This window comes from Lactuca serriola, chromosome 3 (genome assembly GCF_051521515.1).
Source record: "Lactuca serriola cultivar US96UC23 chromosome 3, Lser_US96UC23_V15, whole genome shotgun sequence".
In the NCBI taxonomy this organism is placed as follows: Eukaryota; Viridiplantae; Streptophyta; class Magnoliopsida; order Asterales; family Asteraceae; genus Lactuca; species Lactuca serriola.
Window position 1 is genome coordinate 169,546,613 of NC_136410.1, and position 10,356 is coordinate 169,556,968.

The window sequence follows — 10,356 nt, forward strand, 5'->3', positions numbered from 1 at the left end:
TAGTAAAGTAGACTCACAATCTGGGTTGAAAACCCGAAGATCCGTTAGAGAGAAAATGGCTTTTCTCTATTTGGAATTGTGAATAATGAATTAATTTAATTCAGAAAACTATTTATAGTCCTGGAATATTCTGGCAGAAAATATTTTTATTCTGGATATCGGACTGCAACATTATGAAACTTGGAATGCTCAAATTTCACAAAACCAGGAGCATCCAATCTCCTGATATCCCCTTAAACAGAAACCCTAATGTACACAAACTGGTTCGGAAAAGTATGAAAATCACTGAAACTGGACTAGCTTCTATTGAATAGATAAGGTTCGTACAAATGGAAATTTCGGGTTGTCACAAAGTATAAGTTTCCCAAAGACTTATACTCTAAGTATAAGAATCTAGTAGGTATATTACTTATATATTAAGTAGACCACTATATCTATCCTATTTACTCGTATAGATTTGAAATAGATTTATATGTAGCAGTTATACTCGTATAGAATTGAAATAAGATTTATATGTAGCAACTTATTTTGTATGGAATTACAAACATTTATACTTATACTCTAGGTTCAAGGATTGTTTAGGTATAACACTTATTCGGTAAGTAAACAATTATACCTAGGATATATATACTAAATGCTTAAGAGTCAAAATGATACTTTCAAAACTATACTTTTGAACTTGGAAAATGTATTATTCTTATATGGAGTCAAAACCTATGGACTCACCAACTTTATGTTGATGTATTTTAAATTGCACGTGTTTTCAGGATGTTGATAACTATGATACGAGAAATGACATTACACTTCCCGGTGTTTCCGCCGACGGCTGGGGTGTGACAAGTAGAAGCAAGTGGCCTGAATGGGATCAGAGACAAGGGGAACATTAGAACTAGTGTCACACCCCAAACCGAAACGGCGGAAACATTCGAGGGTGGATGACGTCATGTAGTATCACAACAATTGTATCATAGTAACCGAAGTAAACACAACCATTACATTTGAATATATAAGGTATTTTCATCAATTAGTTTCATATTTATTGAAGGGTCTGATAAATGGTTTGGGCTAAGCTTTATGTGATTTGTTTGGTTTTGAGTATATAATAGTATTTTTGAGCTGTTTACTGTTTTGCCATGTTCACGACCGTAAAGACGTTTACGGCCGTAAACGTGTTTACGGCCGTAAACGTGTTTACGGCCGCAAACTCAGTTTGCTGTCTAGACTAGTATATAAAGGCTAGGAGTTGGTCATTTTTATGGTTGGATGCCTGTCAGTTTACGGCTACTACTTGAGTTGTGCCAGATAGTTATTTGATATAAATGTGTGCAACCTCAATTTTTATTCATCTCTTTGCTATTCTCGATTTGTGATTGTTTGATTACTAGTTTTAGATCCAGATCCGGACCTAACAATTGCTATCAGAGCAGAAACTGGTATCAAAAGTCATTTGATCGAGTTTTTGAGTGTTCAAGATGCCATTCTCATTGTTCGAGCATTAGTTTCTACGTTCTAGGCTTTGAAGAGACGAATTCCATCTAAAAAACGTGTTTTGAAGGCTGTTTGTGAGTTTACTGCTCAACCGTAAACTTAGCTTACGGTCGTAAAAGGAAGAACTTCATCAACCGTAAACAGTTAATCTTCAAGAACCATAATTATGATCGAAGAACCGTGAAATTAAACCGTAAACTCAAAACAGTAATCTTAAACCGTAAACCCAGAAACCGTGAACGCATACCGTAAACTCAGTTTATGGTCGCAAAGTCATTAACCGTAAACTTAGTTCACTATCATAATCAACTTAATTTTTATTTTTAAAAAAAAAATCGTAAACCCCTTTGGAAGTGTTGAAATACATTAATTTCAAATGGATTCTCAAAGTCAAACTCAGTTTCAAGAACTTGATGTTGTAATGGGCACGACTACACATATTCCAAGATTGATGTCTGCTGAAGGTTTTCCAGAGTGGAAGTACAGAATAGAGAAACATATTAAAATGAAAGATTTCAAGATCTCGAGAAGCATTCTTTGAGATCCTGTCAAAATTATTGTGACTGTTGGAGGTCAATTGATTGACAAATCTGTTGAAAACTACACTGATGAGGATTTTGAATTGATTGAGGAACAGGAAAGAGCATTAGCCACTTTAACCATGGCATTATCTCCTGATATTGCTCAAGGTTTTTGTGAGTACACTTCAGCTAAAGCTCTATGGGAAGCTCTTATTAAGGTCTATGAGGGCAATGAAGATATGAAAGAGAGTCGGCAGGACATGCTGAGACAAAAATTCAACATGTTCAACTACATTCCAGGAGAGACTCTTGAAGCTCAATTGCAAAGGTTCACTGCACTCACAACTGACATGAATATTTCAGGGATTTTCTTGACCAAGTCAGAAATCAACAAGAAACTTCTGAATGCTCTTCCTAGATCATGGGATAAGAATGTTGCTATGATTAAGAAAACCAAGGATTTGAGTCGCCTCTCTCTTGCAGAAGTCATGGCGGTTATCATGGCCTATGACATTGATGACAAATAGAGAGAAATCAACCATGTGAATTCATACTCTACTGCAAATCTTGGAGTTTCATCCAACAATGCTCTATCATCTTTCATGACTCCCTCAGGTCAAGCTTTTGCAGTTCAACAACCACAGATTCAAACTTTCAATGTTGTACCATCCATCCCGTTTCTGCTCCCAATATGTCAGCTAAAGTCTCTTCTTGAAACTCCAAAGAATCTGATGAAAATCTGGCTCTAGCCATTGGGCTAGTTAACTGTTACAATGCCTTTGTAGCTGGAGATCTTCCACCTCAACTATCATTTGCTGATTTGGACCAGATACATCCTGAAGATGTAGAGGAAATGGACATTGCATGGCAAATTGCCATGGCTGTTTTCAGAGCCAAACAATTTGCCAAGAAGACCGGGAAAAACAACTAGGCCATGAATGCTGACAAGAAGGTAGGATTCAATAAAAGCATGCTAAGATGTTTCAACTTCCATGAGCCAGGTCATTTTGCTCGTGATTGCCCGAAACCAGATCACAGAATCAACAACAACAGGCAGGTGGCTGCAGTGGGAAACGATCGTGCAAGAGCTACATCTAATGGAGAAACAGTTATGGTTGCTTAATCATTTGACTGGGAGGACCAAATTCAAGCCTTGAATATCTCAGGACCAGAAAATGCTCACCTAGCTCAAATTGATGATATTGCTTCAAATAATACTGATGTTGACATAGAAGCAGAGATGATGGAACTACAGCTTGCCCTAATGGTATCTACCTCTTCCGAGCCCAAGAAAAGCGAGGTAAATCTACCATCTTGTTCATTTGCTTGTAAAGAATATGTTAAGCTTCTTCGTGATGAAATAGAAGTCTTACGTAGGAAAGTATAGGACCTTAAATATGAGGGTTATCAACTTAGGAAAGGACAAAAACCCTTTAAGGCCCAACTGGAAGCAAAAATAAAGGACTTTAGAAAAATTCAATCAGAATACAGTGAAAAATGTGAACTGTATGATTATGTTAAGAGACAATTTGATGCAGTAACCAAAGAACTTGACGCTTTGAAAATTAAAAATGAAAAAATAGATGTTTGTTTCAAAAATTACACTGCGTTAAGTAAGGCAGTTGAGTCCTTGTATGAAACCCAACTAAAATTCAAAGAAAATCAAAACAAGGGTCTAGGATATGATTGTGCTCCTCCACCTTTCAATCATAACTACACATCCATCCCTATGCCACATGACGAAATTGACAAGGAGCCACATCTTCGATATGGCAAACCTGCTGGTTTTGTTTCAAAAGGTTTTATTAACATTGAAAGTACTAATGTTTCTACTTCCTCTGTAGATCAACCATTAGATCAGGCAAAGCATGAAGCTGGAGAATCTATTTCTGTTTTTAAACCTGATGTTTCAGTTATGAATAATTTTGATTGTGTTTCTGATGTTAAGACTGAAAATGTTTCTTATGTTGGCTCATCATCTGATACTATTGAATTTAATTTTTTCGATATGTTTGATGAATTGTTTGGTAATTATGATGCTTGTGATTCTCATGAAGAATCATCAACTCCACAAGTCAAATCGAATGAGGCACCTTCACTTATTTCTCAACCTAATTCTCATGCATGTTCTTCTGAGAAGAGTAAGAGTGTCTGTAAAAAAAATAAATCTGAAAATTGCAATACAAGTTCAAATAATAAACAGATTTATTTTAATTATGGTGTTGGTGGTTACATTGCTATGAATTGTAAAAATAGGATCTTTGTAAACTATCTGTCACCAAGAGGGGAGAATGAATCTCGAGGAAGGTCTTTAATTAGAAAATCCTCAAGAGCTCGTTCTCGAAATAGTGATCAGAAAGATGATAAAAACAGAAAAAGGGCTGGTCTTCAAACAAATAAAAAAGTTTTTACTAACAAAGCTCAAAACAGTTTGCCAAAACCGAACAAGGCTCCGCCAAGATCGGTTTCGTCAAAAAGCAATTCTAGATCTTCAACCAGGTTTGGTAGAACATCCAGAAGGTTTGTGCAAACTCCTGTGAAGTCTATTTCAAAACCACCAGAGAATGTTGTAAAACCTAAACTTCAATGGAAGCCCAAATCACTTTCTAATCCATCGTTACCACCCTCTGAAGTGATTAGGAATGAAGATCCTAATTTGAAAATTTTAAAATCTAAATCAGAAAAAGTGAAAAGGAAACCCATGACAGTGATGACCTGGGTTCCTAAATCTAAATGATTCCGCTAATTTTGCATGGACAGTTGCGGAGGAATGTCGTTCGTCCTTTGTATGTCGACAGCGGCTGCTCCCGACATATGACTAGAGACATCTCACAAATGAGCGAAATTCAATCTTTTAATGTGGGTTATGTTTCCTTTGCGGGCGGAGATGGTGGAAAGATCACACAGCACAGAACTGTTACGAATGGAGTGCTGAGCTTCAAAAATGTCAACTATGCTCCCGAGTTAAAGCACAACTTGTTGAGTGTTTCCCAAATATGCGACAAAGGCTACTCTACCCATTTCACTGATAAAGAGTGTATGATTCTCAAGCTAGGCATTGTCATCCCAGAAGAATGGATTCTAGTCAAATCTAAATGAGATGGGAATGCTTACATTATTGATATGAACAGCAATCTCCCTAAACAAGTCACTTGTCTATTCTCAAAGGTCTCCGAACACAACGCAATGCTGTGGCATCAAAGACTCGGTCATGCTAACGCGAAAAACCTGAATCGTCATGCAAAAAATGAGATGGTCCGAGGCCTCCCTGTTAGAGACTTTATCACGTTTGAAAAGTGTGTTTCCTGTGCTCAAGGCAAAAATCATCGGAAACCACACCTGCCCAAGCAAGTCAACTCCATAAGTCAAGTGCTCCAATTGTTACACATGGATTTATTTGGACCGGTCAACGTCCTGAGCTTTAACCGAAGCTCATACTGCCTCGTTGTGATCAATGATTTCTCTCGATTTACGTGGGTCTTCTTCTTATCCAACAAAGCAGGGGTTGCTGATCTGATAAAGAAGTTCATGGCGATGATTGAGAAGCAGACCAACAATCAAGTGAAGACGCTTCGCACTGACAATGGAACTGAATTTAAGAATTCGGTTCTTGATCATTTTTGCGCAGAAAATGGGATAGTGCATCAATATAGCTCTGCTCACACGCCTCAACAAAACGGTGTTGATGAAAGGAGAAATAGAACGTTGAAAGATGCCACAAGGACGATGCTGTGTGATTCCAAACTACCTGTTTTCTTTTGTGCTGAGGCGATTAACACTCTTGCTACGTGCAGAACCGTGTTCTAATAAACAAAGCACAGATGAAGACTCCGTACAAAATTCTTTATGGAAACAAGCCTTCTGTCAGCCATTTCTGTGTATTTGGTTGTCCTTGCACCCTTCTTCACTTAGAATCCAACCCTAAATTTAATGCCAAAGCTGATTACTGTTACTTCGTGGGGTATGCCGCGCGCACCGCGTATAGAGTTTACAACAAAAGGACGAAGCAGATCGTTGAATCCTATGACGTGCGCTAGCTGGAGAAGAATGAAACAGACGCTCGAGTGGGTCCTGATTGGTTATTTGATTACACATCTCTTTTCAAATCACTTAATGTGTCTTCAGATAGTTCAAGTGGATCCTCTTATGGTTTGAAGTTAGTGTATGAAGACGAAGACGAAGACGAAGAAGTTGTTTACAGACCCCCATCGGTTGAGGGGGAGTTCTCTGCTCCACGTGATGGAGAGTCCTCTGCTACACCTGAGGGGGAGTCATCTGATCAACCATCTAGTCCAGATTCTAAAGTTCAAGATGGAACTCCTGATGCTAATGCTACACCTCTTACCCCTATTGAAAGAGAGTTCATGTCTAGAGATGCTTCCGCTGCTACTTCAACTTTTATGGAACTACTCTTTCCTGAAGAAATTGCAAATGAGTTCGTAGTAGAGTCATCTAATAGGACTCAAACAGCAGATGATGGAGGTTTCAACATTCACACTCTTCCTGTTTCTCTCAATGATATCAGCCAAGACATACCTTCCAGAATTCAACGCGATCATCCGATCGAAAATGTCATTGGCCAGCTGGGTGATGGAGTTAAAACCAAAAGTCAAAGTGGAGACGTAAATGAATGTCTCTACTCTTGCTTTATATCTCAAATAGAGCCCAAAAACGTTGAAATGGCTTTGAATGAGCCCAGCTGGGTAGATGCGATGCATGAAGAGCTTAATCAGTTTGAAAAGCTCGTGGTTTGGAAATTGGTTGATTTACCAAAGGGTAAAAGGGCTCTTCACATGCGTTGGGTCTATCGTAATAAGCAAGATGATTCGGGAGTGATTGTCAGAGATAAAGCAGGGTTAGTGGTTTGTGGGTTTCAACAGATTGAGGGTCTTGACTATACTGAGGTATTTGCTCATGTGGCTCGGTTAGAGGCTATTCACATCTTTCTTGCATATGCCTCTTACATGAATTTCATGGTCTACCAAATGGATGTCAAGACTGCCTTCTTGTATGGCAAGGTGAAGGAAGAAATTTATGTTGATAAACCCCCTGGGTTTGTTGACTCAAAGTTCCCTAATCGTGTCTACAAGTTAGACAAAGCACTGTATGGGTTACATCAAGCTCCTCGAGCAAGGTATGCGACTCCCACAAAGCATTTGCTCGAACATGGATACTCTCGCTGCACCATTGATCAAACTTTGTTCATCAAGCATGTGGGTAATGATCGGATACTTGTTTAGATCTATGTTGACGACATTATCTTCGGATCAACCTGTCCACAGCTTTGCAAGGAATTGGAAGGCGTAATGAAGAAAAGGTTTGAGATGAGTTCTCTTGGGGAGATGACCATGTTTCTAGGGCTTCAGGTCAAACAATCTTCTACCGGAATCCTTATTCATCAAGCAAAATATGTGGATTATATACTGGAGAAGTTCGGGTTTAGAGACGCGAAACCTGCTCTTACACCCATGGCGGAGAGACCTCTACTGGCTCTTGATCTTGAAGGTGAATCCATAGATCAGACGTATTATCGATCGATGATCGGTTCGCTCATGTATCTAACTGCTAGTCGTCCAGACATAATGTTTGCAGTCTATCAATGCGCATGCTTCCAGGCCAATCCTAAACTTTCTCATCTTAATGTTGTTAAACGGATCTTTCGGTATCTCAAAGGTTGCCTAAAACTGGGCCTTTGGTATCCGAAAAATCCATAATTTGACCTTTATGCTTTTGCAGACAACAACTATGGCGGGTGTGAGCTTGATAGAAAATCGACTTCAGGAGGATGCCAATTTCTTGGAGATAGACTGGTCTCATGGCAGTGCAAGAAGCAGCATACGGTCTCAACCTCAACAGCAGAAGCGGAATATGTCGCTGTATCTGCCTATTGTTCTCAAGCCATATGGATCCAACATCAGCTGTTGGACTACGGTTTGAATTTTTTTAGAAACCCCAATTCATTGCGACAATAAGGCTGCTATTCAAATCACTAAAAATCCAGTCCAACATTCCAAAACCAAGCACATTGACATCAAAATTCATTTTATCTGAGATTGTTGTGAGCGTTCGCTCATCAGGCTAGAACAGGTTCACACTGACAGTAATGTGGCGGACCTGTTCACAAAGCCTTTTCATAAAGCCCGATTTGATTTGCTTGTGGGATTTTTAAAAATGATTCGTTTTGAGGATTAATTTTTTATTTTTTTTAGTTTAAATTTGCACATTTTTAGTCATTTCATTCTCTCCCATGCACAAATTTAGGGGGAGAAATAAAATAAAAAATCCAAAAATATTTTGTTTCTGTTTTTATTTCTCTTCGGAAAAGCTTTAAAAAATCCAAAAACATAAAAAAAATTCAGAAAATTCAAAAAATATTGTCGCTAATAGTTTTGTTTGTTGATGAAGGCATGGGAAGTGATATTATTAAGTGATAATAGGCAATCTGAGTCTGCGTAATGTACCCGAAGTTGAAGGGTCTATGCTCTGGTTTGATGCGTCGGTAGCCACGAAAAATTTTAAATGGACATGATTAGGCAGAGTTGAACTTAGGAAATTTATAGACTTCACAAATCTTGACCTAGTTAGATCCGTTCAGCCTGACAATACGACGTTTGGATAGGTTGAGCAGGGAGATATACATGGGAATGTCACATTAAATAACCCGTATCTAAAACTGTGGATTCACTCTTCCTCGATGTGCAGATTCTGTCCTTAATGCCGGTTGGATGGGGCAACTGGTAAATTCCGATAAATTAGGTCTGTAGAATATCATTTTCTTTCTTTTCATCTGTTAGTCATATGTTGTCTCCTTTAAGTGACTTCCAATCTGACCTGGTACACAACATATGCAACTCTATTTCTCTGCATGTTATATATATATATATATATATATATATATATATATATATATGAAATTCCTCTTATCTGTTAGCCATATGCTGTCTCCTTTGCGTGACTTCTAATCCGACTTGGTACACAGCATATGCAACCTTCTACTTCTCAACCCCTCCGAAGTAATAAGTAATAGATTTCTAAATCTATCCTCTCTCTGAATGGTTGTCTACTCACTCGGTGTAAGGAGTACTCTGAAAGTTCTTGATGGCTGGGGCATATCAGGAAGCGGGAAACATGTTCTAGTACAATTAAAATTGAACACATGCAGATTGTCTGTAGATCTCGCTGCTTAATTTAGCTGGACAACAATATCCCTGGTCGTCGTTAGATGAATGGTCCTTAAGATATAGTATCTAGGAACTTAGGATCAGATATAATATCTAGGAACTTAAGTTCACATGTCTTGTAACAAATAGTATGTCCTAAATTTGTCAAAATTTTTCGTGTTTAAGTGGACAACAATACTGACGATTGACTAGACAAAGATGTGAATATGAAAGGTACCGATAAGTGGATAAAGATTGTCTAACAACTTTGATCCCAGTATCACAAGATAAAGTCAAAAGTTTACTTACGCACATTTTTGTTTAAAATTTCTTTTATTTTATTTTCGAGGTTATCTTTAATTTTCTTTGTTTTATTATTATTATTTTTTTAAGTGTCAAATTTTATTTCTTAAATTTTTAATTAGGATAAATTTTTATTTTTATTTTTATTTTTAGTTTAATAATCCTCAAAAAGATTTGGTTTTTGAACTTTTATTTGGAATTTGGACTGTAAATCTAACTGTGTAAGGGATGTTGAAAAGTCAAGCTCTCCTCTTCCACGTTGCTGGAAAGGGCTTATCCGCCTTTGGACAAGGACCCTTGAACCATTTACCCGGCCTCTCTATCCAGCTTTTTTCCTTCAACGACTCTAAAAAATAATGGTCTCGAACATAGGGGAATTCAAATGAAAGCTCCGGTCCTTGAATGAACGACTTAGCCCCTTGCACACTAAGGTGCCAACTTCTTATATAATAGAAGGGAAAGCAAGCTAATTCCAATGATTCAAGATCTGGATAATGCATTGAGCAAAGCTGCTGAAATAGGACCGCTTGTCACATCAAGGTGACAGGATTCGAACCTATGGCCCTCTGTACCCAAAACAGATGCGCTGACCAGACTGCGCTACACCTCGTCTCACCACCCCGGAGCATATAGATCCACCCGATCGATGAACACTCAAACCGAATTCACCCATCCTTTTGGGCACAGGGACGCGAGAACCTAAGAAACAACTTTTTTTTTTCGAAATCTACCTCCAGCAAGATAGGGCGACGCAAAAAAGCCGTATAGTGCAGGAGCGCTCACATTTTTTGGCTGACTCTTGCACTTGAATTTCAAAATCCGGCTCTCTCCCGGCCTTTGGACCCTTGGCCCGCTTAGAAGTGGATTCGAACCATTCACACAAG

The 10,356-nt window shown here is 38.4% G+C and overlaps 1 non-coding gene across 1 annotated transcript; it reads right to left on the minus strand.

Moving 5' to 3' along the window:
* Positions 1-10,007: 10,007 nt before the first annotated feature.
* On the minus strand, positions 10,008-10,082 carry TRNAP-UGG (transfer RNA proline (anticodon UGG)). Its single transcript has one exon. It is a non-coding gene; the product is annotated as a tRNA-Pro (tRNA).
* Between the last annotated feature and the right edge of the window lie 274 nt (positions 10,083-10,356).